Below are 27,067 nucleotides of genomic sequence, written 5' to 3'. Positions count from 1 at the left end.
GATGATAACATTGTACAGTATTTAAAGTAGGTGGGAAGATGAAATGTGATACTGGATATAGACTACTCAGTAAATGACAACTGTGCAGGATAAAATAGCCACACAGGAAGTTGTCTGGCTAGCTAAGCACAAGCTCCAAGTTAGTATGTTTCTTATATGTAGCTTTAAAAATACAATTTTAGTTTTAAGAATTCTAACTGTGCTTCACTTATTTTCTTTTCTTATGTGTGAGCGAGTGCCTGTGTATAATCTTCAGAACTAAGGTACTAGGGTACATAGACTCATCATGTTTAAAAGAAAAGAGATGTAATCTTGGGAGCAAATCCAACATCCAAAGCCAGAGCAAGAGGCTGGGAATGTGGCTCAGTTGGCGGTGTGCTTGGCCAGCATGTGTGATCCCTGGTACTGCAGATGCCTGTAATCTCAGCATTAAGGAAGGACACACAAGGAGAAGCAGGACTTCAAGGTCATCCTTGGCTACATAGGAAGTTGATGCTGGTCTAGGATACCTATCGCATGTGTGTGTGTGTCTGTGTCCAGGGTCTCATGCATGCTAGGAGGTGCTATGCCACTGAGCTACACCCCATAGTGATGCAGAACTGATTTAGTGAAACAAGGTTTGGGGTGTGGATCTTTCACTAGGCAACACAATGCACAGCCAGCACCCATCTGTAGCGCCTCTGCCTGGAAAGGCCACCCTTTTGCATCTTCCGGTGAGAGAGCCCTCTTTCAGCCTGTTGATACCTGTACTGTTTATAGTTTCTCTTCTTCGCTGCTTTCTTCCTTCTTTCATTGTATTTTTTTCCTACCTTCAGATGGATACTCAGGTAACTTAGCTCTCACCTTTTCTTCATTTCTAACACACACATTTACAACCAAGTTTTTTTTTTTTTTCTGCATATGTCAGCCGAACCTCCCATGTTTTAATACAAGGTATTTTATTTTCTATTGTTATGCTATTTTTCCTCAAAATATGAACTATTTTAAAGTTTACTTTTAATCTGTAGTGTTAAGAGAAAACACTTTGCATGAGTTTGTTTCTTTGAGATATACTGGCACTCTCTTCATAGACAGAATATAGTTGCTATGGACTTAATATCTGCTCCCCAACATACTCCAAACTAAACCTCTATATGTTGAGTTTTTAATCCACAATGTGATTACATTAGGTGAGGCTTTGGTAGTAAAGTCAAGAGGATGGTGCCTTCATAGTGGGATTAGTGTTTTAATAAAGAGATCCCAGGAGCTCTCTAGCTCCTTCTGCAATGTGGGATTACAAAATGACAGTATTCTACAATCTGGAAGAGAGCCCCTCACCAACAGTATAATGAGAAACAAATTTCTGTTCTTTAAATCCTACCCAGAATGTGCTATTGTAACCATAGCCCAAACTGCCTCAAACAGTGGTTCAGTTTAAAAACAAACAAACAAACAAACAAACAAACAAACTTCCTTTGTGTAAGCTGCAAGCAAGAGAGCTCCCAGGGGCCCCTCCCCAGACTTAGTTTCCCCAGGTATTGTCCGCAGTTGTCCCCACTCCCAATGGGCGTGGTGGTGACAAAGTGAGTATCTCACTACTATTCCCCTTTTAGTCTAAAGAAGAGATTTAGGCTTGATACAAAACTATATACAAAACAATGAATAACAAGTGTACTCTAAGAAAAGGAAAATTGAGAACATACAAATTTAAGACCTAAATATCTAGTCCTAGGGTGAAGACATAACGGGGTTTACAATAGAGTTGTCTTAAGCTGGAAAGCTTAAGTCTAGTACCTAATATATCTAACAAGGAAGAGGGAATAATAGTTGTGATAGTTTAATCTTTAACTTCATCAAAGACCTGAGAAGGAAGATAACAATACTAGGGTAGGCAGGAAGTGCAGATGGGAAATTTCCAAAAGGTGCAGCGAGGTCAGAAACAGCAGGCTACGTGGACAGTCACCCAAGGTCTCACAGCAGTGTTGGTACAGCCAGTTTTTACTAAGGCCAAGAGTACCTGACAGACCACAACAAAAACAGGGAGGTAGAAAGGCTATCTTACCCTGACTTGGCAAGGTTCAGCCGTCTCCTATGTTTGTCTCCTGCAAACATATAAGACAGCACATCCAAATCAGTGGTTGAGGTGGGGCAGTTCTTTGCCCAAGAGGCCATTAGCTGATGTGATGATGGACTCCAGAAGGAGCGACAACAGTGTCCAACATATTTTTGGGAAAGTGCATGGTGCTGTCAGGAGCAATAGTGTCTCATGTCAATGGAGTACTAATAGTAAAACATTTAAATGCCATGTTCTGCATCTCTATGAAGTGTTTGAAAATCAAGCATCTATGTCTGACTAATCTCATAGGTAAAGGAAACACAGGTGAAGATAATCTATAATACTCAGGAACCGAGCTATAACACTGATTGAAACTTCCCTGAGTAAAGCAGGGTCAAATACCTAAATAATATAACTATGTACGTACATATACAAGTAAATCCCTAAAACAGAGGTAGAGTAGAAATGTCTAGACCAAAGGTAGAACTATAAATTAGTGCAGATGATAAAAATATCCTAAATTATATCAATATACAAAATGTTTTGAACATAAGTAAAAGTAAAAGGATAATGTGCATAAAAAATCATAAATGGAAAGATTTTACACATATGACAAAATATAATATACAATTCATCTGGGAAGGGAAGATAAAACTTAATTTTACACAGGTTACCACATATAAGAATCTATAACAATGTAAGCTGTATAATACTAACATCTCACTATTACTAAAATAATTTATAAGAAGATAGGCTAATCTACCTATATCCCATCTAAGCCATACCTTTCCCAACCATACCCCATCACTGTCTAAAAGAGATACCCAAGTCTAAACATCACCTTTCATACTCAATCCTAAGTAACTAAAACCAACTCTAAGAAAATGAATATTATCCCTAAATGCCAATAGTAGTGGAAAGGGGTGTCGTTATCTTAAGATTACTTCCTGCTGAAATGGGACAATGATTGCTCCATGGGATCCTGTAGGAAGAAAATTTTTAGCAACAAAATTTTTCAACAGTGACATATGTAGATAGTTTCTGTGTGGCAGGAAATGTTCTACTGGAGTTCTATCTGAAACTCTGGCCAGGGTGTAATAAGAAGGTGCACCATAACAGCTAGCTAGTCAGAAGTTGTCTTGAGCAAAACAGTTTCAAACCTGTTTTAGGGTGATGTTTGTAGTTCAGATGCATCAGGTTGAGTCCAGTGGAAATGTCGAAGTGGGACCCCATCTTCTTTCCAGAGAGTTTAAAGATTGCTGTTAGGAATTGTTATTATTTCTTCTGGAAAACTTAAACATCAATATCAACATAAAATTTTCAAGTTTTAAGGTATGCATATAGGAAAAGGCAACAATAAGCATTAAAATGTATATAAGAAAATTAGGATTTCGGAGAGAATATTGTGTATAAGCAAATGAGTCCCAGATTTTGTTTTCTTTTGCCTTACATCAATTGGCTTTTTGATATAAGGCAGAAACCGTGAATTTAATCTTAACAACATGCTTGAATTTAGAGAAGGAAAGCCAAATCCAACTCCAAAGCCAGCATTGGTTTACATGAACTAGGACTAACTAGAAGGATACCAGATAGTAAAGAGAAATAGATTTCTGTATAGAAATAGTTTATTAGACTTAAATATTTTTACCATAAATCTGATTCCTCTTCATTTAGTGATTCATTCTGGAGAGCTGTCTTCTCTTCTGTAGGTACCTACATGTTTAGTGTCTTTTGGCTGTTTAATAATAGATAGCTGTTGTATGGACTCTGAAATTTTCATTAAATTCACTAAAATAAGTTAGATTTCGGCCATCAGGATGACTCAGTTGGTGATGGTTCTTACTGCCAAGCCTGAGGGCCTGACTTGATCCCCAGAGCCTACATGGTAGAAGGGCAGCACTGACAGACTCCCGCAAGGTGTCTTCTGACCTTCACATACAGGACAGCACAACCTGTCCTGAGTTCCAGGAGCCCGGGCTCCTGGACTTAGAGTGAGACTTTTCTCTAAGAACAAGCAAACAAAAACCAACTAAATATAGAAATGGTAAAATGAATAAATGAATGGTTTCCAAGGCAGAGGATTCTGGGGAAAATGGTGCATTAGGAAACACTAGGAGTCCAGCTCACCATCTGGACAGCAACTGTCGCAACAGACCCTGCTAAGGTTTTAATTTGAAGACATCCTGATCAAAACAACAGGCAGAGCTATATCTCAGTGGCAGAATACTTGCAGAGCATATGGAAGGACCTGGGGTTACATTTCATACTACAACAAATAAACAGATAATTAATTCGTCAACACACATTTTTCTTGAAAATTTGTTGCTTTGTCCGTTTCTTGAAATCAGATGTTTAAGAACTAGGATGCTGTTTTGGTTACTTTTCTGTTGCTGTGATAAAACACCATAACCAAGGCAACTTAGGGAAGAGAGAGTTTCTTTTGGCTTTTGGTTCCTCGTGGCAGGGAGGCGTGGCAGCAAACTGCAGGCATGAGAGCAGGAGCAGGAAGTGAGAAGTCTATCTTCAAACACAAGCACAAAGCAGAGATAGCAAGTGAACTGGAAACTGGAAGTGGCAAGAGGCTTTTAATCTCAAAGTCCACCCCCAGTGGTGTATTTCCTCCAGCAAGGTTGCATCACCTAAACCTTCCCACATGCCAACTCCAACTGGGATCCAAGTACTCAAATGCCTGGGTGTGTGTGTGTGGGGGGGTGTTTCTCATTCGAACCACAGCAAATGTTCAATAGCCATTGCATATATGTTATATTTTAAGACCGGTCAGGATCAGAGAAGACCTAAAATCTTGATTTTAAGTTTCCAGCCAGCCTCCAGAGAAAGATAGTCTACAACAGCTTTTAAAGCAAAAAGTAAGAAATGGTTTCCAGTCTCAAATTCAGTTTTGTGAAAGTACTAACATAAATAAATCACAAGACATAAGAAAAGAAAGAAAGAAAGGTCCACTCAAAGATTAAGTTAAGAAAAGTCCCAATAGAGGATGTAGAGAAACTCAGAATGTTATTATGAATAAAATAAGGAGTTGATAGACCAAAGGGTATTTGTGACCTGAAAAGTATAAGAACTGAAATGAAAAATTCCCTCAAAATAGAAATAGATTTAGTGGGAAGTACAATTAATTAGCTATTTTCAACGCAAGTGGGATTATCTAGTCTGAAGAACAGAAAGAAAAAAATATAAAAATGAGAATAATCTAAAAGATTCAGGCAGACAAAAATATATATTCTGTGATCCTCAAAAGAAAGGACTACTCCAAGGAAGGAGCAGAGAGATATTATTTAAAGGCAATGTCTGAATCCCCAAATTTCATGAAAAGCACAAATATAAAAATCTACCAACCTCAGCTGACTCCACGGACTCTGCAATCGCAGAACCCAAGGAACACTACAATGATACTGTCAAAAGACAAGGGGACCTCTGCAAGGGAGCAAGAGATACTACCTAGAGAGTGCCAGCAAGAGGGGTTTCCAGTGACTATCATCAAATTATCAAAAACATTGTCAGCCAGAAATAGTGGGTTGAAAGAACAATAAGCAATTAATCCAGAATCTTTATTCAGCAAAATTGTCTTTGAAAAGTCGGGGAGAGGGAGGGGCTGAGGACAAGGTGCAGTTGGAGAGTAGCTGTTTAGTTGCATGCCTGGGACCTCAGCACTTCAGAGACACAGCAGAAAGAGCAGAAATTCAGGAACCCAAGGCCATTTTCAGATACATTTGACCTGTCTCAAGAAAAGAACAGGAGAAAACTAAGGTAATTTATATATATAAACTTAAGAAATCTGCTGTCACTAGACTTGCCTTTAAATAGACAAGTCAGATATGGTGGTACATAGTTGCAGTCCTAGCTCTTAGGAAATGGAGGTAGAAGGGTCAAGAATTCAAGGTCATTTACAGCCACACACTGATCTCAAGGCCAGCCTGGCATTTGTTGTGACTCCATTTTTATTTTATTAATTTATTTGTGTTGTTCTTGTGTACATGCACACATTTCCCAGGGCATGTGTGAAAGGCAGAGGACAACTTTTGAAAGTTCTCTGCTTCTGCTCTAGGATCTAGTGATGGGACTCAGGTCATCAGGCTTCACCACTGAGCCATCTGGCCAGCCTTCTTTTATTTTGCTGTATGACTCAAGAAACTAACACAATTTTATAAAAAAAAAAAAAAATTTCCAATTATTTCCCTATGTTTTCTGAGCTTCCTGTATGTGCAGATACAATTTTGAAACATTTTAAAACTTTAACATTTTTAAGGTTAGCATACAATATAATGGGTTTGGTTTCCATTCCTATCTATCCCCTTATCCATGGCTCTTCCTGATGCCCCCCGACTCCCTCTCGCTGGCTCTTCTCTTTGCCATGGAAATGCTGTTTCTCCTTCTTATCACATTCCACTCTATTTACCCCCTTCCTTAAGATGTGTCCCTCCTCCCTTGTGACCCCCTTACTAGTTTTGTGACTAAAACACGCATGCTTTTAAATCCAAGTTCTGCATACAAAAGAAACATTCACAAGTTGTCTTCCTGGAGCATTTTGCTTCAACTGGAAGACATGTTAAGCAAACTGTTTCATTTTGTTTTTATTCCAAGTTAAGTCAGGTTGGTAGAAATTTAAATTAGAATGTTAAAATTGAAGGTAGTAAGAAAAAAAGTTAAAAAAATTGAAGGTAGTAAATGTATTTCTGTACCTACAAAGAATGGCTGCAGAATATACACAGTAAAAAAAAATGAAAAGAAATTAAAAGGCTGTTCTATAAAAAATTAACTCAATAGAAAATATGACAGTAATGTAGAAACTGACAAAAATTCCAGGTCATACAGTGAAAAATGGCAGACTGAATGAAGACATTTCTTATCAGTAATTACTTTAAGTGTAAATAAAATAAAATTTCATCAAAAGATAGAGATTAGCAGGATGGCTTAAAAACACAATCCAATTATATGCCGTCAAGGTTCACTTTGGATTTAATGCCACAATGGGTTTTCAACTGATGAAATGACAGAAAAATATTTCACAGAAATAGCAACTAAAAGAGAGCATGAGTTGTTATAGCTATGTCAGACAAAAATAAAGGGGGGGGGGACAAAGATTGTTCTTTTGATAAAGGAATCAACCCATCAAGAGAACATAGCAATTTTAAGTAAGCAGATGTGAAGAGAAAGAATGCAAAACAGTAACAGTGGAGATTTCAATACTATTGTTTCAGCCATGAACAAATAATCTAGACAGAAAGTCCACAAAGGAACAGGTGACTTCATATTTTGAACCGAATCAACCTAACAGACATAAACACACATCCCATATTCCAGGAGTAAAAGTTAGTTTCTAGAAAGTGAATTCAAGATCAGAGACAATAGTCAACTCCATCATTAGGCTCCCTGCTCCAGCCCACTCCACTCAAAACTGCCTTATTCTACACACAATGAGAAATGAGAGGAACTTGGCTCTCTGAGATGCTAGTTTGGAGCTTTAAAATCATTGTCAGTTCCAAGCCATCCGAGCACATGCAGTTCCCTCAGACTCTCGCCAGATGCCCAGTATATGACTTTTGATTTCTCCAGTCAGGATAAATTCAAGAGAAAATGACCACTACATATGCCCTGCAGCTTCAAGTCAACACTGTGCATATACCCAAGACATGGTGTGGTTATGCTATTCATCACATAACTTTATTTATCATAAAAGGTAGAATGAGTCACATGATTCCCCGCTGAACATGCCCCACTCACTAATAATAAGAAGCAACACTCCAACTATCCATGTGGAGTTTTCACTCACAAGGTCCTCCTAAGTACTTCATCTACTAAATAAATCTTTTGATTATTGGCCTACTGTATATGTGTCTAAATTCTATTATTGGCAATGTTAAAACTTGGACCAAAAGGACCTCGATCTCCTGGTTGACCTCTCTTCTAAATACACATTTTACTCAAGCACACATTGAAAACACTCTGTAACAGAGCATACATTAGGCCACAAAAAGTCATAACAAATTAAGATTAAAATCAGATTAAATATCTTTTCTGATTAGTAACAATAGAATTTTAGGAAGTTCAGTAATGCATGGTGTCTTAGTTCCTTCCCCTGTGGCTGTAATAAAACTCTAAAACAAAAGCAATGTTAGGGCAAAAAGGGTTTATTTCAGCTCACAGTCCAAGTTAAAGTTCATCATGGTGGGGATGTCAGGGCAATAGGAGCTTTAAGCAGATGGTTGAATCATGTACACAGTCAGAGAGAGCAGTAAGTACAGAAGTGTTCACTTTGATTTCTATAGTCCAAGCTCTTCTGTCAAGGAAATGGTCTCACAAGCAATTAAGATGGGTCTTTCCATGTTAAGTAATATAATTAAGATATTCCGTAACAAAAATGTCAAGAAATCAGTCTACCAAATGATTATAGATTTTGTCACATTGACAATTAACACTAACAATCACACATAGAAATCAAATAATATGCCCATGAACACTCAACATATTAAAAAGGAAATTAAAAAGGAACCTGAAAAATATCTGTGGATAAATGAAAATGGAAACACAACATACTAATTAATACATTCCTAGAAACAAATATATTACCAAAACTGAGCCAAGAAGAGATAGGATGTACCAATAATGAGCAACATGGTTTCACAGTGGACTTCTATGGATCATTTAAGGAAAGAATACAGGTTATATTAGTAACTTTTCTATTGCTGTGATAAGACACTATGACCAAGGCAACTTACAGAAGAAAAAGTTTATCTGGGCTTGTGACTCCAGATGATTCAGAGTCCATCATGGATAGGAAGTAGCAGGCAATGGCAGCTGGAGGAGAAAGCTGTGACATCTTGAACTGACAGCACAAAGTAGAGAGGGACTGAACAGAAATGGCTCTAAACTCTTCCCCTCCTTTTTTAAATTTAAATTTAAATTTGAAATAAGGTTGTTTTCATGTCAATCCCAGTTCCCACACTGTCCCATCCTCCCCTATCATCCCCATCAAACCCCAGCCCATCCCCTTTCTGCTCCCCAGGGAGGGTGAGGCCTTCCATGGGGGAATCTTCAAAGTCTGTCATATCATTTGGAGCAGGGCCTAGGCCCTCCCCTATGTGTCTAAGCTGAAGGAGTATCCCTCTGTGTGGGATGGGCTCTTAAATGGTCCTTAAACTCTCAAAGCCTGCCCCCAGTGACATACTTACTCCAAGGTCATACCTAAACATATCCAAACAGTGCCACCAACTGAGGACCATGTATCCAAATGCCTGAGATTATGGGGGACATTTATCATTCAAATTACCACATCAATCTTTCTCAATCTCTTCTAGAAAACTGAAGAGGAGGGGTAAAGCTCTTACTCATTTTATGAAGCCAGAATTACCTCAATTCTAAAGGACAGTGTCACTACAATAGAAGAAAATTACAGGCAAACACACATGCAAAATTCTTCAACAATGAAATACTAGCAAACCGAATCCAATAGCACATTAAATGGATCATTCATCATGATCAAGAGAGGTTTATTTATGAAATGTAAGAATTGCTCAACAAAAAATCAATCAATGTGATATAACATATTAACAGATCTAAGAAAAAAAAAGCCCCACATGATCCTCTCAACTAACACAGAAAAGGCATCAACAAAAGTCATCCTTTCATGATAAATATGCTCAACACACTAAGAACAAAATGATTACCTTCAGACATAGACAACATTATCAATGAAATACCCATAGTTAACATCATATCCAATGCTTATATGAGTCAGTGTTCTCTAGAGGCACAGAGCTGACAGAATATATGTATTAAGAGGGGATTTATTAAATAGCTAACAGGCTGTGTGGTCCACTAGTCCAACAATGGCTGACTCCCGGCCAAAAAGGCCAACAATTATTCAGTCCATGAAGCTGGATGTTTTAGCTGGTCTTCAGTCTACATTGGAATTCCAAAGAAGTAGGTTCTAAAACCAGTGAAGGGTTACCTCAGCAGCAGGAGAGATGGACTTGTCAGCTAGAGTGAGGATAAGCAGGCAAACACAAAATGTCCTTTTGTATAGGCTGCCATCAGAAGGTATGGCGTAGATTTAGAGTGGGCCTCTAAATCTCAAATGATTCAACCCAGAAAATCCTTCACAGGTGTGCTCAGCTACTTGGGTTCTAGTTGATTTCAGATGTGATGAAGTTAACAACCAAGATTAGCTGTAACAATGGTGAAAAGCTTCTTTCCACAAAGACCAGGAACAGACAAGGATGGCTACTCTCCCCTCTTTTAGTCAACAGAGCCCAGGAAGTTCAAGCCAAAAATAAATTACACAAGAAAGAGGAAAACAAAAGTTATCTTAAAGGCAGGGATAAAGTCAAATTGTTCATGAATGACTGGTTGTATACCTATAGAACCCCAGTAGCTGAAAATTATTAGAACTGATAAATTAACTCAGTAAAAAATAAGGTAAAAACCAATGCATGCAATCAGCAGTAGCTCTTTGTAATAACAGAAACTATCAGAAAAAGAAATTAAGAAATTGCTACCATTTACACCAACAACAAAAATTATGAATAAACATTACCAAGGAGGAGAAACATCTGTACACCCAAAACAACAGTGGAAGAAACTAGAAATGGTGTAAGTAAATGGAAATATATCCAGTGTCATTGGATTTGAAAAATTCTGATATGTTCATGTTATTTGATGTTATTTATAGATTCAATGTTATCATCAAAATTCCAATGTTACATTTCAAAGAAACAAAGAGATTTCTAAAATTCATATGAAACAACAAAAGACCTCAACATCCAAAGCAGTCTTGAGTAAAAGAATAAAACCACAGTTAACTAGAACTGCACAGTACTGTCATAAAAACAGACACATTGACTAATGACAGGAGAAAAAGCCCAGTGAATGGTGTTTGGAAAACCAGATCTCCACATGTACAAGAGTTAAAATGGACCATTTTCTCATGCTATACATAAAAATTAGCTCAAAAGGCACCAGTTATTATTTCTTCTTACTTGTTTTGTGGTGCTGGGGTAAACCCAATACCTCATGTGTGTCATACAACCATTAAACCTAATATAATTATATGATTTCCCATATCCCTTTCCCTTCTCCAAATCCTCCCATATACCTTCTTATTACCTTTCAAATTCATAACCTTTTTTCTTAATTACATGCATGCACACACACATATGCATGTGTATGTATTTCTAAATATATAAATACAACATGCTTACTTAGTTCATATAATGATATATATATGTAATATATATATATATAATGTATTGTGTTAGAATGTCAAAAATATTAAAAAACTATGAAACCTTAAACTATAAACCTATGATGGGGAAAATACTTCTCAATGCCAGGCAGAACAAAGTTTTCTTGGGCTCAATCCCAGTCAAAGACCAACAATTAGATTTCTTTGGCAGCTGATGGTTTGGGGGGACAGATGCTGCAGCCAAGAGCCATTTATGGGTCCATAGTCCTTCCACAACTGGTGTCTGTGTTGATATCTGTGACCCATGTTACCACTAGGGCTGATATGAGAGCTAGCCCTGGTGGCCTGGGTACCAGAAAGCTGGTCTTGCTCCTCACCAGCCACCTCAGCTGGAGAGCTGCTTCCCTCCCCCCACCCAGAGAAATGGCCCAGTGTTGTGGGCACAGGAGAACTGGTCCTAACCCTCAACATCCCTGGGAGAACTGCCCCCACCCCACAGCCACCCCAGCTACCACAACAGAGGAGCTGGCTCTGCACATAGGAGAGCTGGTCCCAAGCCTCACCAATGTGCACAGGAGAGCCCTGATGGCGTGGGCATGGGAGAGATGACCTTACCCATCTCCTAAGGGAGGCAATTTGGGTGGAGGTTGGGACTGATCAACTCAGCTACATCCAGGGCTTTGAATTGGCCCACTGCAACATCTGCCTAATCTATGGCCTGCAGAAAGATGTGAAGGTATTGGTCCTGTGGAACTATAACTGCAGATCTCCATGACTCAGGGAAACAGCAGGATATCCAGTACTGATGGTATAGCAGACACAGAGGCCTTGAGCCTAACCAACAACTCATTGCAATGGGCATTTGCATGTAAAGCTGGGAAAAGGGTATACTGTGTGGCACATGATACATCACAGCTCCCAGGGCTACTACAACAAATGAATATGTGAAGGGGAGATGGGAAAGATGGAGGAGCAGTGTGTGTTTGGCCTTTCTTCCTTTGATTATTACTAAAGTCATTTATTACTTTTGGGTAGAGAGGCTACATAGATGGAGGGTGAACATGGAAACATGGGGGGGGACTGGGAGATGAATGGGATTATGGTACATGATGTAAAATTCTCAAAGAACCAATAAAAATTTATGTTAATAAAAAGCATTATATTATATCCCATACGTGCATAGTTATTACTTCATTAAATTCTTTTCTAAAAATCCTCAAAAAACTCCAATTTCTTAACTTCAAAATTTACTTCAAAGCTGGGCATGGTGTCTCATGCTTGGAATCAACATTCAGGAAGCTGAAACAGGAAGATTGTTGAGTTCAGTATCAGCCTAGACTGAAGCCAGTCTATACTACAGTATGAGACGCTGTCTTGAAACAATCAATCAATCAAAAGCCAGGAAAAGAAAACCTCTGCTATACTGTTATAGTATATAGTATACTGTTATAGTATATGATGTATATTATAACATAGTAATTATAACTATGTTGCGAGCATAAAATTATAAACACAAATGGAATAGGATTGAGAACCCAAAATGCACTCTAAGAAATGGCCAAATGTTTTACTTCAAGAGTGCCAAGACCATTCAATGGGATGCCGGGGAGAAGACAGTCTTTTCAAGGAAGCATGTAGGAAAAAACTAGACATCCACATCCAAAAGAGAAAGCTTGGACACTTAACATCAGACATAAAAATTGGGTTAAAATTGGTTAGTGACCCAAATGTAAAGGCTGAAACCATAAAACTCTTATAAGGAAACACAGGGGAAAATCTTCAGTATGTTGGATTGATAAGTGCTTCCTGAATACAAAGGCACAGACAGCAAAAGAAAAAAGCCAAACTGCTGCCTTATGAAAGTAAAATTTTCATGATGAAAACTAGCAGCTTTTTTTTGTTTTTGTTTTTTGTTTTCTGTTTTTTGTTCTTTTGTTTTGTTTTGGCATATGAGAACGTTTTCAGTAAAAGTAAAAAAGAAATCAACAAAATAGGAAAATACTTGCAAACCACAGACTTAATAAGAGTTTGAAACCCAAATATATCAAGGCATCCCACATGAAGCCTGGCCATTTCCAACACAACCTATGGCCAACAGTTCTGTCACCTGAATTATCCATATGAGCCTGCTTCTATTAGATGTTGGTTCTCTTGGTTCTGTCTAATATGTGATCTTTCTTGTGTCTATTTTTAGATTTAATTGAGTACCAGTATTTATTTAAATAATTTTAATGAGGCAATTGATGGTTAGGACAATTCTACCTTCCTGTAAGATCGATTCAAGTTTGTCTCTTGTTGCAAGATATTCAATCACACTGTGAACTCCAAGACCATTAACAGTATAAAATCAACCTTTGGTCAGCAGGCAGAGCCAGCAACTAGTTGACAGAAAGTAGTTACAGAGAGTCAGAGAGTTCAGAAGATGGATAGAGAGATGCACAGGAAGTAGTAGGGCGGGAGTTTGGATGTGGGGGGTTTTTGTTTTTGTTTCCTGAGGCAGAAGGATGCTCTTTTTCTGAGATGCCAGAGAAGGAGTAAAGTCAGATAGTTGCTCCTCAACCTTTCTGAGCCATCAGGTTTTCACCCCAGCCTCAGACTCCAGAGTTTTTATTGGTAAAATTGTAAGATATTGTAGCCAAGGGCACAAGCATCTTCCCAATATCAAAAGCACACCAGGATTTATAATTAACTGAAGGTTTTTTATCAGTCCTTGGCAGGCCCATTTCAGGTTCAGCCTGTCATGAAGGCATGGTCAAATGCCATATCCTTCTTAGTGGCCTTTGCATGCCAATATTGCCCCAAAGTTTCATGATTTTTCTATTAAAAAAAAAAAAAACTTTAAAGCCTCTGAGTAGTGTTTGGGTGGAGATCTCTGGAGTTACAGGAATTTATAGACACTTCTACAAGTAGATGCACTTCTAAACACCAGACTCATCTCTCTTAGATAGCTCCCAAGTTGGCCTCATAATTTCCTGGTATTTTGTTAATATGGATAAGTCTCAGATTCTTCTATTTTATACACTTTACTCAATTGTTTTCAGTAAGGTAGGTAATCCAAAATACTTAATGTAGAAGTCAAACTCTCCAATACTTTTAAAAACTTATAAAATTCTGTCTTTGGGTGTGTGCTTGTACATATGGGCACACACTTACGGATCAATGGGACACACACACACACACACACACACACACACACACGGGTGCAGGTGTAAATGTATGTATGAGTATATGCATGCAGAAGGCAGGGGACAACTTCATGTGTCATCCTCAGGAGTACCATCCACTTCCTTTGAGGTGGTCTCTTGTTGGTCTGGATTTCACAAATTAGGTTAGACTAGCAACCCAGTGCACCCCTGGCAACTACCTGTTTCTGCCTCCCCAGTACTGGGAATACAGACACACCACTATGTGTGGTAATTTTACTTGAGGTTTGAGGATTGAAGTGTGAGCCTTGTGTTTGTGAGGCAAGAACTTTACCATTTGACCACCTCCCAAGCCATGGATATTAATATAACATAATTCCCTTTTTACCTTTAAAAAGAGATTGGTTGTGATTATTAACCATTTATAACCAAGCCCATATAAATGAAAAACATATATTTATAGACAATATTTGGGAATTTGGGCATCGTTCTTTCCAAACTGCTTTCTGCTGGTAGGGGGCACTGCCATGGGGATCCTAAGAAGATGCAGAAATCCTGGTTGTAGTGGTCTGCAAGGCTGCCTTGTCCAAGGGACAATGCTTCAGGAGATCTTGCTTGATCAAACCATATTAGTCTGGAAGGAATCCACAGCTTTTCATTTTCTGTGGAAACAAAATTAGAAATAATTTTCCCCAGTAACGTGTCCTTAGACTTAAATTTTGCAGTCAAAGCATTTTAAAATATATAAATTGGATTAGTCCAGCAGCATTTCCTCTAACAGTTGTTGCTATTTCCTCAGTAGTCAAGCAATACAGAGACAATATAATACCATATAGTATCCAGATTCTTTCTGTGCTTTCCATTTTTATGTGGCTTTTTTTTAAATTACTGTATTTCTTCTACTTTTATTTATTTTTTTTCATTTTTTGAGAAAGGGTTTCTCCATGTAACTTTGGCTGCCTTGGAATTTACTCCACACACCAGGTTTAATTTGAGATCACAGAGATCCGTTTGCCTCTGCCTCCCGAGTGCTAGAATTAGAGTGTGGCACCAATGCCTCAACTACTCTCTCTCTCTCTCTCTCTTTTTTAATCAGCTGCTCATTGCATTGTTAGCAGGGCATCTTAAACGCCATGCAGTTTTTTTTGCCGTTTATGTGAGTCAGGAAACCTCCCTTAAGGGAGCCGCACAAATCTCTGCTTGTCTCTAGCAAACCAAGAAAAATGCTGTTACTAAGAAGCCTTGTCTCTGTTCTTTTGTTTCTAAAACACTTTCTTAAGCTCTTCTTAAGTTTTAAGTGGAAGTTCTTATTAGCCACGTTGAAGGCACCATTTTGTTACGAGCCATTTTTCCCCTGCTTGTCTGGTCCCACCACCTTGCCAGCCCCAAATAACACACACAGAGACACTGTATTAAATACAAAGGTAGGACTATTTTCATAGTTTTTCATTGACTTGTGTATGGCAAAGGTACTTTTATTTAAATGATGCTTGAGTAGGCATAAATAAAACTACTACTTTATAGATGAATTAATGGAAATATCTACCCTTTAAAGAAAAGCTCCTATTATAATCTGCATCTTTAAAATGTAATTAAATCCAGGAAAGACACAGTAGAACAGGATTCTGCATTTGTGTACATCTTTACACTAAAGTCATGAGGTTCTAGACTTTTACTTAAACATAAACCATTAGCCTGAAACAAGAGACATAAATCTATAAATATAAAAAATCTAATAGAGAGACAAATGAATAAAATTTCATCTCCTTAATAAGGTAACAGGTCTTAATAGAAAATTTCAACAACAGAAACCATTGTCTCAGTTCTCTACTAACTTGGGATTCTTATTTTATGATTTCTCAGATCAAAGACTTTTGAGATCAAGATAAATGATAAGGATGAGCTACCGAATATATTTAAACTTAATCATAGCTCTTAGCTACATTTCCCATTAAAATTAAAATATCCCATTGAAATGAAAATTTCAAGTTTAGGAAAAAATATGAATAAGTGTATTCTCTTACATAACTTTCTTCTGTTACTCCTTGGCAGTTAAAAGTTTGTAGTAAGTTCTTACTTAGTTTTACTTTAGCCAAGACATACAGAGTAGTTTTTATTAACTTCAATCTTTTAATCCCTTAATTTGTATGTTTGTGTATATATAAAATAATGTGAAAACTCAAACCCCAGGGCCTTGTACATGCAAGGCAAACACTCTGTCTCTGAGCACATGAAAATATTACTAATTTCCTGGAATGTGATTTCCAAAATGCAATATCATATTTTGTAAAGTCATGCTGGAAGGTATGCACACATGCACCTACATGCATGTGAATGAGTGCACACACACACACTTGTATGCCTACATGCATACACACACCCCTAAACAAATGCACACACAAATCTCTAATTGTGTTCTTTCATGTGATCATTGCTTCACTAGTAGGAACACTTTAACTAGCTTTTGCTGACCTCTATCACCTGTCTCTTCCTATTGTTCATCCATTTTCATAAATGTTCATGTAGTCCTTGATCCTTTAACCCGTGCTAAACACAGCAAGTCCCTGAACTCTGTTCTTCCATCCAGAACCTTGAGCTCTGGTGAGAAGGTGGTTCTCCCTAGGTTGACCTGTCTTCCAGAGATTTTCAGGCATGTTTGCGTCCTCCCTCCCTCCCTCTCTTCCTCCCTCCCTACCTCCCTCCTTCCCTCCCTTCCTTTACCTGCTTTCTAAAAGTTTCCATGAAACATTAAAAAAAAAAAAAAAACCAACCAAACAAAAACAAAACAAACAAAACCCAAACTCAACATTATCTGGGAAAAGCACAAAGCAACAAGGCTAATCAGAGAGCTTAAAAGAAACCCTACAAAGCAGGGATCTAGGGACCTCACTGATTGTCAATCCTATTATTCAGGTCAAAACAATATTGTGTTTTAGCATGAACTGGCTGTTCAGCTCTGAGTTACATCTGGATCATGCTCCACCTTCTATATTGGGTTTGGAAATGAACCCTTTATTCCTGGGTGCCTACAATACTGAGTCTAAAAGTGAAAGTGCAATTTAAAATTACAGTTACTTTCACACATGTCTTAAGTCATGGATATAATTCTGTTGTACTTGCCAATATCCATACAGTTCTCACCCACCTTTCATTCATCAATATCAATAAGGGAATCTACCTGTTAGTTCCCCTCTTAAAGGCTTCCATTTTTTATTTCTACCTAAACCACTAGATCCAGGAATAAACTCTACTTTTCTTGATGAAGACAACCCAAAATGTGGAGACTACTAAAGTCATTAGCAGAGACAGTGACTGGCAGTTACTTTCTTCTTGGTCAAGTTTTAAGTCACATAAGAAGACATAATGCAGAGGTAAAGGATAGGGTTCAAGAAATAATATCATTATTTACTAAGTGAAAAAGAGTAATTTGGTAGAATTTCATGCCACATGAGCAATTAATGTTTATGTATTTTACATATTTGATTCATATATTTGAGAATAAGAGAACATTATTATTCCAGGCTGTTCTCAAACATATACCAAGAGTGACCTTCTACCTCTCTCGGTCTCTCAAGTGCTAGGATGATATGACTATGTGCAGCTCCAAGTCTTCATGCAAAATAATGTTAGAATTAATGAAATAAAAAATTGGGGAAAACACTTTGTTAGAAATCCATGACTCTAGCCACAAATCTCAGACATTTCTTTCTCTTTTTTAAATACTAGAAAACAATTGAAGATTTGACTTAAGGGCTTAGAACGTTTCTTCTTTTCTCTGTAAAAGTGAGAGGATAAAGGGGCATGAGAGGAAAAGAACCATCTGGGCTTCTCCTCTCAGCGATGCTGCCTCAAACATTAAAACTATCCAAGTAGCAGGCTCACCAAGTTGTGTATGAATAAGAAGAGTCAAACCAACTCTGAGAAACACTTTGGGCTCTTACAGAACGTTTTCCATTAGCTGTCTACTCCTTCCTTTGTTCAAATATTTGCAGTGGGAAAGGCATCTGTGCTGCTGAGAGACAATCCCATAATGCACTATGGTCTGTGTTACATCTGAGTCCTCTGCTCATTAAGGATACCTATGCCTTTCCTCTTTATTTTTTAAGAGGGCAGAATGCAGCAATAACTCAAATGCCCAGGCCTCTCCCCAGACATCATTTTTCTAACAGTCCAAGAGGAGCTGATTCAAGATCAAAGGTCAGAGGCTGTGCTCCATTTGCCAGCTGGCAGTAAGCTCCAAGGACGGAGGGTGCATGAAGCGTGACGATTCCTCAAGACACTCATTCACAGAGCATGGGCAGTATCCCCACAGACACCTCTAAAACACTCATTTTATCTCAGCCTGGTGAGTTGGAGAAAAGGCGTCAGTTTTCCCAAGTGGCCTTGCAGAGCTTCGCATGCTATGATCCCAGCTCAGAGGCTGACTTTATACCAATTTGATAAAGCTGGAGAGTGGATAAAAAGTTTCTGTTATAGATAAACATTATCTACCCTGTGGCTCAGAGCACAGCCATACACTGCACAAGAGGCAGACACCTGGAACCAGGGTTGAGGGAGAAATAGCAGTTAGCATGAGCATTCTCTGGAATGACCAGAAAACTTCCAAATGGTGAAGTCATAATAGGAAATGTGGATCTGTAGTTATTTTGGAGGGAATTATTTTCCTCTCTGAACTTGTTAAGTTTTTGTGTACTTTCCCCATACCACACCCAGAATTTGGCTGTTTTTCCCTTCCTAAACAGCTAAACTGAGATGCTGTATATAAGAAATGGAAAGTGACATCTTATGACCGAGGCATTGGAAATCAATCCAAACTAAATGTGCTTCTTAACTATAAGTGAACAGTTGAAAACACTCCTCTTTTATAGCCATGGAGATAAATACTCTGTTTTTATTAGGAAAAAATTGCTTTGGACTGAATAAAGTCATTTGATTAACAAGTCAAAGCAGATGGTTTATTGATGTTTCAGAAAGGAGTTTACAAGGTCTAGTGAGAAAAGAGACTTGGCTCCGAATTAACAAATTACCCTGGTATAGGGGACATTGACAGTTCACTGCTAATAGATTTATGGGCCACTGCTGGGTATTTCATCCCCATTTGGTTTTGTTACAGTAAAAAAATGGTGGCATGAGGAACTTATAGCCTTATTGCAATATACTATACTGACCCCTGACCCTAAGGACACAACAGCAAAACTGCATATTAGATTTTTAATTTGTCTTAATCTAACAGGATCAGCACCAGTGTTATGTGGTTTACTTTGATGAGGCTATTTGGTGTAACTAACACATGGCATTCTGGCTTCAGATTCACTAATACTTAGTACATTTAGTTCTCTGAGATAAAGAGTCACAAGTTAAGACCTAGAAGTCACTGGAAAAATGGCATACAGTTTGAGACCAGAGAATGTACGAAGACTGCTATTAGTCAACTTAGAAGTCGGTGTTTCTTGCTCTTGGGAAATTTCAGAATCTTTGTATTTAAAATTAGATCTTTAAAATATTTATTGTCCATTTTTTAAAGTGTGTGTGTGTGTGTGTGTGTGTGAAAGAGAGAGAGAGAGAGAGAGAGAGAGAGAGAGAGAGAGAGAGAGAGAGAGAGAGAGAGAGAGAGGTGTTGGGGGTCTGTATGCCACAGTGTGCCTATGGAGGTCAGAGGACAGCATGTAGAGTCTGAGCTTGCCCTCTGTGTTTGTATGGATTCTGGGGATCAGGGCCATCAGGCTTTCATGGCAGGCTCTTTTGCACATTGAGTCACCTCACTTGCTCTAACACCGCATACTCTTAGAATTTTTTCAAAGATTTATGAGTATGTGTCTGTGTCTGTGTGTGTGTTTGCCATGTGGGAGGGTGCCTGTGGCGGCCAGAGGAGGGTGTTGATTTCCCCAAGCTCCAACTGAAGTTGTGAGCCTCCTGATTCAAGCTGCTGAAGAGTTAACTTGGGCCATCTGAAGAGCAGCAAGCACTCTTCACCCCAGGCCATCTCTCCAGCCCTGGACATTACCTATTCTTTCTCATGGTTTCCATTCCTTCCTGCTTTTATGTCGTTATTATTTTTTTTCATGTTTTTCTTTCCTTTTTTTTTTAAATTTAAATTTGCAACAAGCTCGTTTTACATGTCAATCCCAGTTCCCTCTCCCTCCCCTTCTCCCTGTCCCTCCTCCCCCAACCTCCATCCCATCCCTTTTCTGCTCCCTAGGGAGGATGATGCCTTGCATGGAGGATCTTCAAAGTCTGTCATATCATTTGGAGCAGGGCCTAGGCCCTTCCCCATGTGTCTAGGCTGAGGGAGTATCCCTCTATGTGTGATGGACTCCCAAAGTTCATTCATATACTAGGGATAAATACTGATCCACTCAGAGGACCCATGGACTGCCCAGGCCTCCTAAATAACACCCATGTTCCGGGGTCTGGGTTGGTCTTCTGCTTCATCTGTGTTGGGAGGTTCAGGTCTTGCTGGTGTGGAGTCCCTAGACTCAGGCGGCATCATATTGATCTTTCTGTTGTTGATTGTGTTCTTATATTGTCATCTACCCATTCCTTCTTCCAGTGCATACCGGTGGGTTCTCTCCCCCTCTCCTGGTGTGTACGAGACCAAGATTCTCTTGCGATGGGTGCAAGCAGGTCCAATATCCAATGGCTCTCCTCTTCCAGATGGTGGAGGCAGGAGTAGGATGTTGGCAGACTCTGGATGAGCTGGTCTGTTAGGATGGGTTCCCCCATGTGCAGTCCCCAGTTCTCAAGAGGCTCTGAGCTGGGCATCAGAAGGCTGGATCCTCCCGAGGGTGGAGCTGTTGTTATTATTTTAAAAGCCATTTATAGTCTCTGATAACACTATCATTGAAAATCCTTGAGCTAGTACTGGTATGCTATGCCAAAGGATGCCATGCTTTTCTTCTGCATTTCCTCATTTTTGAATATTATCTCATTTTTATAGTGGCATTCTAATTCTATTCATAGGGCTCCTTGGTTGCGAGTGGGTCTCTTTAAAATTCTTGGTTTTGCATGCTGAAGTGCTATGGAGATGCTTTTTGTCACAGTGATTTTTACTGTTGATTTCTCAGGAAGCAAGTTGACCATTCATGGTTAGAGGAAGTCACTGTCTGCTCTCCAGTTCCATTATGGGCTCTTTTTCTCTTCCTCCTTTCCTCTACCTCACCACCATATCACACCCCTGTGTACCTTAACTAGGAGCCAGCAGTAGTCTGACATTTTTTTTTAGCTCTCTCTCCTAATAAGATTCCTATTCTTTCTTCATTTGGAACAAATTATAGGAGGAAATTTTAACTTGAAGGTTTTTGTTGTTTTCCAGTGCAGGAGGCTAAACCCACGTACTTGTGCATGTTAGATGACCAGGTGTCACTCAGTGTAGCAGGAAGGCACCAACGAACAATGATTCCTTGAACTAATTCATCATTACCTATCATAATGAATATATTAAGAAACATGCTGGCATATTTTGGTGTTCCCATAGACCAGAATTTTCTGATTTGACAAAATAAAAACCAGCAGTCCCCTAGGAATATCATTTGTATTATCGGGAGAATGCCTTGTTTAGAACCTTGTCGAAGACCTAATTGAGCTAATCCCACACTTGAACTCTGAGTATTCTGATGATCAGGAACCTATGGTTCCATCTTTTGCTGGTGTTTTGTGTGTTGCCAATGATGAAGAACCCTGTTATCTCAGATTTCCATATAGTATATGAAAAAAGAAAAAGGAAAGGAAAAATTATCTTTTTTATCATCCAAATTGACTTGGAATCCTGCCCTAAGACAGAACAAATCAGTTAAAAACATGACCTGCTAGTAAAGCTACAATGAAAAAGATAGCTGCCCTTGGAGATAAACTAACTTTTCTTCGGTCTCATGTTGCAGTAATGAACCCAGCATAAAAAGGAATGTCATCATTATTAGTGACTTCTGGGCTGAGTGCAGAACCAGATCACTTCCCAAGTTAGGTACTTCCTCCTTCTGCTCTCCCTCCTCCCCAGTCTTATCTCCAGTCTCCATGTCTCCCCTCCCCCCATGCAACCTAGATTTTATACATGCAAAATAGATAGTTGGGTAAATAAATGAAAAGGCAACCCTCGCTGGCTTTGCATAAACACATGCCTGACATGCTTCCTTTGTTCTCTTCTACATTTGCATCTTATTTTTTTATTGAATTATTTTTCTTATTTTACATATCGATCTCAGTTTCCTTTCCCTCCCTCTCTCTCTCCCACCCTCCCATGTCCACCCAACCACCCTCCCATCCCACCCCACCCCTCCACTCCACAGGGAGGTTGATGCCTTCCAGGAGGGGTCAACAGAATCTGTCAAGTCATTTGGAGTAGGGACTAGGACTTCTCTCCTGTCTCTAGGTTAAGGGAGTATGCCTTCATGGGGGATGTGCTCCCAAAGTCCTTTTGTACACCAGGGATGCATCCTGGTTCCACTGTCAGAGGTCTCTAGACTGCCCAGGCCTTCTAACTGAGGCCCATGTTCAGGAGGTCTGAGTCAGTCCAATGCTAGATTCCCAGCTATCAGTCTGGGGGCCAATTAGTTCCTCCTTGTTCAAGTCAGCTGTCTATGTGTTTCTGTAGCCTGGTCTTGTTCTCCCTCTCTACATCTGGATTCCAGTTCAGCTCAGTGGTTAGTTGTGGGTGTCTGCTTCTGCTTCCATCAGCTACTAGATGAGGGCTCTATGATGGTGAATAAGTTAGTCATCTATCTCATTATCAGGGAAGGACATTTGTGGTAGCCTTTCCACTGTTGCTCAAATTGTTAGTTGGGGTCAGTCTTACAAGTCTCCGGCCATTTCTCTAGAGTCAGTCTTCTCTTCAAACCTATAATGTCTCTCTGTTTTGTGGTATCTCTCTCTCTCTCTCTCTCTCTCTCTCTCTCTCTCTCTCTCTCTCTCTCTTTTCCTCCTCTATTCCTCCCCTAATTCAATCTTTCTGGTCCCATGTGGTTTCCTCTCCTCCCCTTTTCTTTCTCCTAGCTCCCTCTCCATTTACTGCCCCCCCCATTCTTCCAATATGCTCAGGAGATCTTGTTCCTTTTTCCTTCTGTGAGGGACCTTGTATTAATCTCTTAAATTCCTCCTTGTATCCTAGTTTCTCTGGCAGTGTGAATTATAGGCTGGTGATCCTTTGCTCTATGTCTAAAATCCATATATGAGTGAGTACATAACATGATCCTCTTTTTGCATCTTATTTTTAAATAGATTGTACAATAAGTGAATCTTTTGAAAAAAAGAATCATTTTTGAAAGAATGTTAATAATGTTACTGTTGCCTTGTCCATGTCATGAGTGAACATTTTTTCCTGATCTCTTTTCTCAAATATGAAAAAGTAATCCACTTAGCAAAAAAAAAAAAGTTTTTCAATTGTTATTTATTGTTATTTTTCTAAGAATATGGGAACGATTACTGAAGCTGAATGGAAAAGTGGTGCATAGATTTCTCTACCATCATTTTAAAAAGTTGTTCCAAAAAAAAAAAAGTTGTTCCAAAATATCCACACACAGTAACTTACTTTATTATAGCATGGTTTGGTTTGTTTCTCTCTCTCTCTCTCTCTCTCTCTCCCTCTCTCTCCCTCTCTCTCTCTCTCTCTCTCTCTCTCTCTCTCTCTCTCTGTGTGTGTGTGTGTGTGTGTTGTGTGATCTCTGTCTTTGTCTGTTTCTGTGTTCTCTCTCTTTCTCCCTGGTCTCTATTTTTGTCTCTCTCTTTCTCCCTGTGCTCCAGGTGTGTGGCTCTGGGATCAAATTCAGGGTGATGTCCAATCCTCAGCATGAGATCTTTATTCAAGTGTGACACATTTGACTCACTGCTTGGTAACTTCTGATTAGGGTTGATAATTTGTATCGAACACACACACACACACACACACACACACACACACACGGGTTCTGTCATCCCATTGATTTGTTTTCTACTTAGAAAAACAAAGAAACAAACACCAAAAACAAATAAAAGCCTAAGAAGGAAAGAAGGGCAGTTTAAGTACGCACCTAAGATGCCTTTCAGACCTTACCATAAATTCTGTATTAACTCCAGTGGGAGAACAAAAAGTCACCTGCACTTAGAGAAATCACCAAATGTAAAATGGATCAGACGACCCTTCCCTTACAAAACAAGAGGGAAAGCTTTGTGTTATTTTCAAGTGGTAGCATGGAAAGGCCTGAAATCAGGGAGCTTAGGTTAATTTGCAGGAGCTTGAGCTGGGCAGCAGACTACACAATGTCTGCATCTGGATGCTACACCTGAGGATGACATGGTGATGAATGGACAGAGATGCATCTTTCATTGCCCCTCCTTAGGTGACTAGTGGACAGAGAAATAAAGGCAGGCACTCTTATGATTCGTCCTGCTCCTGTCTATCCTGTGATAAGATCTGCAGAAATAATTTAAAAGGCTGAAAGATAATTTACTGTTTTCTCTAAGCATTCTTTCTTCATTCTGTTTTCACTTTTGACAAGTACTAGATACTCTCCAAATGAATTAATTCTACTGAAAACTGATTCTGGTTTTAATTCTTCTAATCTATGAAGGTGAGGGTGTAATGATTTCTCTAGACCCAAATAAATGATAAATGGGTGTTTATTGGGGAACACTTACACAGAAAAATACAAAGAACCACGGGTGCACTTCTCTACCTTTCCTACCCGTGATTGGCTGACCCAAGAGAAAGACCCCAGCAAGTAAGATTACACCTTATGCTTTCCTCTTTCGTCTTGGCCTGCCTGAAGCCATACCCAAAGGGGTGAGGCCACCCTTACAGGTAAGACCGCTATAAATCTATCAACAAGGCTTTGGATGAATTTGGTAGAAATTAATGCTCTTCATTTCTGGGTTTCCCTTTTTATTGGTTTGTTGTTTTCCTTCACTTTTTTTCCCTTTATTCTTCTAAATGCTGTATTTATATCCCACCCCCCCCATACCCACTTCTTTTCCTCTTCTCTGTCATGAGACAGGTATTATAGAAGACAAAATTACAGAATTTACATTTTCACACCATCTCCAAATTTTACTGTAGAATTCTGTGCTTTTGGGGGGGGGATGTAAAACCTCAGTTAGCACATGATTAAACTTTCTAGGCAAATACTTTTCTTGGAATAGACCTTAAAGTTCATCTTTGGAGTCAGGAGAAACAAGAATTGCTAAATGACACAGCCCATCCACAGTACATTACAGGACCAGAAGTTGCTTGAGTGAGGTAGGAGGCCAGGCATATTACTAGGTGACTCTGGTGTAGAATCTGTGGTGGTTCAAGGACAAAACACAGATAATGTGATAGCAAGCCAATGTGTTAGCCTTAAACAATAAAAGAGATGCAAACCTAAGCAGTTTTGCTTCAATAAAACCACATCAAATGAGACCATGAACATGTTTCAGAAAGGTAATGAAGCATTTTGAATTATGTGCACCTTTCAGATCTGAGCCAACAGCCATGACTACCACTCTTCCAATTCTTCCTCCTCTTCAGCAGTCTGAGAGTAGAGATGCACTTGTGTAGACATATTCACCATGTATCCCAACCAAAGCAACTGTTTTAAGAGCAGGAGTTAACAATAAAAGGCACTAATAGCTATAAGGACTAGCTTAGGTAAAGTACTGAATACCTGTTTAGTTTTCACCAAATTATCCAAGCAACTATAGCAGGAACACATAAAAATATCTCAGATTAGGAACATTTCCTATCGCGAATTGCCCATGGCTTGTCATCTCGTATTTTTAACCTATAACAGAAAAATGAAAGTATATTTTAAAGGCACAAATGAGTCAAATTTGTATTGTAAGCAAAGTCTTCATTGCTTACACAAAAATTATACTTTTGAAAAACAAATGTTAGGCTGGCTGATACATATGGGAGGCCTGCTCTTTTCTGAAGAGAGAGAAAGGGCGAGTGGATGGGGGGAATTTAGGGGAGAGGGCCTGGGAGGTTTCGAGAAGAGGGAGAGAAAAATGTGGTTGGGCTTAGAAATTTTAATGAATTAATAAAAAAGGAAAGTAAATGTTAGCTCACCATGGTAGGTCACATTGTAATCCCAGCATTTGGGAGGCTGAAAGAGCATGATCACTAAGGTTTCAGGCCAACCTAGGATACATACTGAGTTCAAGGCCATCTTGCACCATACGGTAAGACCTTGTCTCAAAAAACAATTAAGAAAAACTAAACAACTAAAATGAATAGCACAACAGCTACTGTAAAATGTGTTATAGTTAGAAAACAAGGCAGACTGGCCGGAAGATGCTTCCATGGGTAAAGTGCCTGCCACATAAGTGTGGGGACCTGAGCTCCCTCGCCTCACCTACATAAAAAACTGGCCATGATGGCACATGCTGTCATCCCACCCACCGCTGGAACTCTGAGACATCAGGAGGTCAGCAGCTTGCGGGACAGTCAGGTTAGGCACCCGCTGAGCGCCAGGTTGGGAGTGCAACCCTGTCTCAAGCAATAGGGTAGAAAGTGAGAGAATGGAACTGGCGCTGGCTTCTAGCCTCCACATGGACACATGGACATGAGAGGGGACATGGGTGGGGGTTACACGTTTAGAAAGTTTCAGAAGGCAAACAATTCCACTAACAAGAAGGTCGAATACGTTGAAAGAGGAAGGTTGGTGAAAGAAATGAACTTTAAAAATGCATAGAGAACAGAGAATAGGGAGAGAGGCTCTCATTAACTAAATATCAATGAAAAAG

The 27,067-nt window shown here is 39.2% G+C and overlaps 1 pseudogene; it reads left to right on the top strand.

The window, feature by feature from the left end:
- The first annotated feature begins 20,022 nt into the window (after positions 1-20,022).
- Positions 20,023-22,415, top strand: LOC127234716 (mitochondrial fission regulator 2-like; annotated as a pseudogene).
- The last annotated feature ends 4,652 nt before the right edge of the window (positions 22,416-27,067 follow it).

The sequence above is a fragment of the Phodopus roborovskii genome, unplaced genomic scaffold (assembly GCF_943737965.1).
Source record: "Phodopus roborovskii unplaced genomic scaffold, PHOROB, whole genome shotgun sequence".
Taxonomy (NCBI): Eukaryota; Metazoa; Chordata; class Mammalia; order Rodentia; family Cricetidae; genus Phodopus; species Phodopus roborovskii.
The sequence above is the reverse complement of the archived record's forward strand: the minus strand, read 5'-3'. Positions and strand labels throughout refer to the sequence as shown.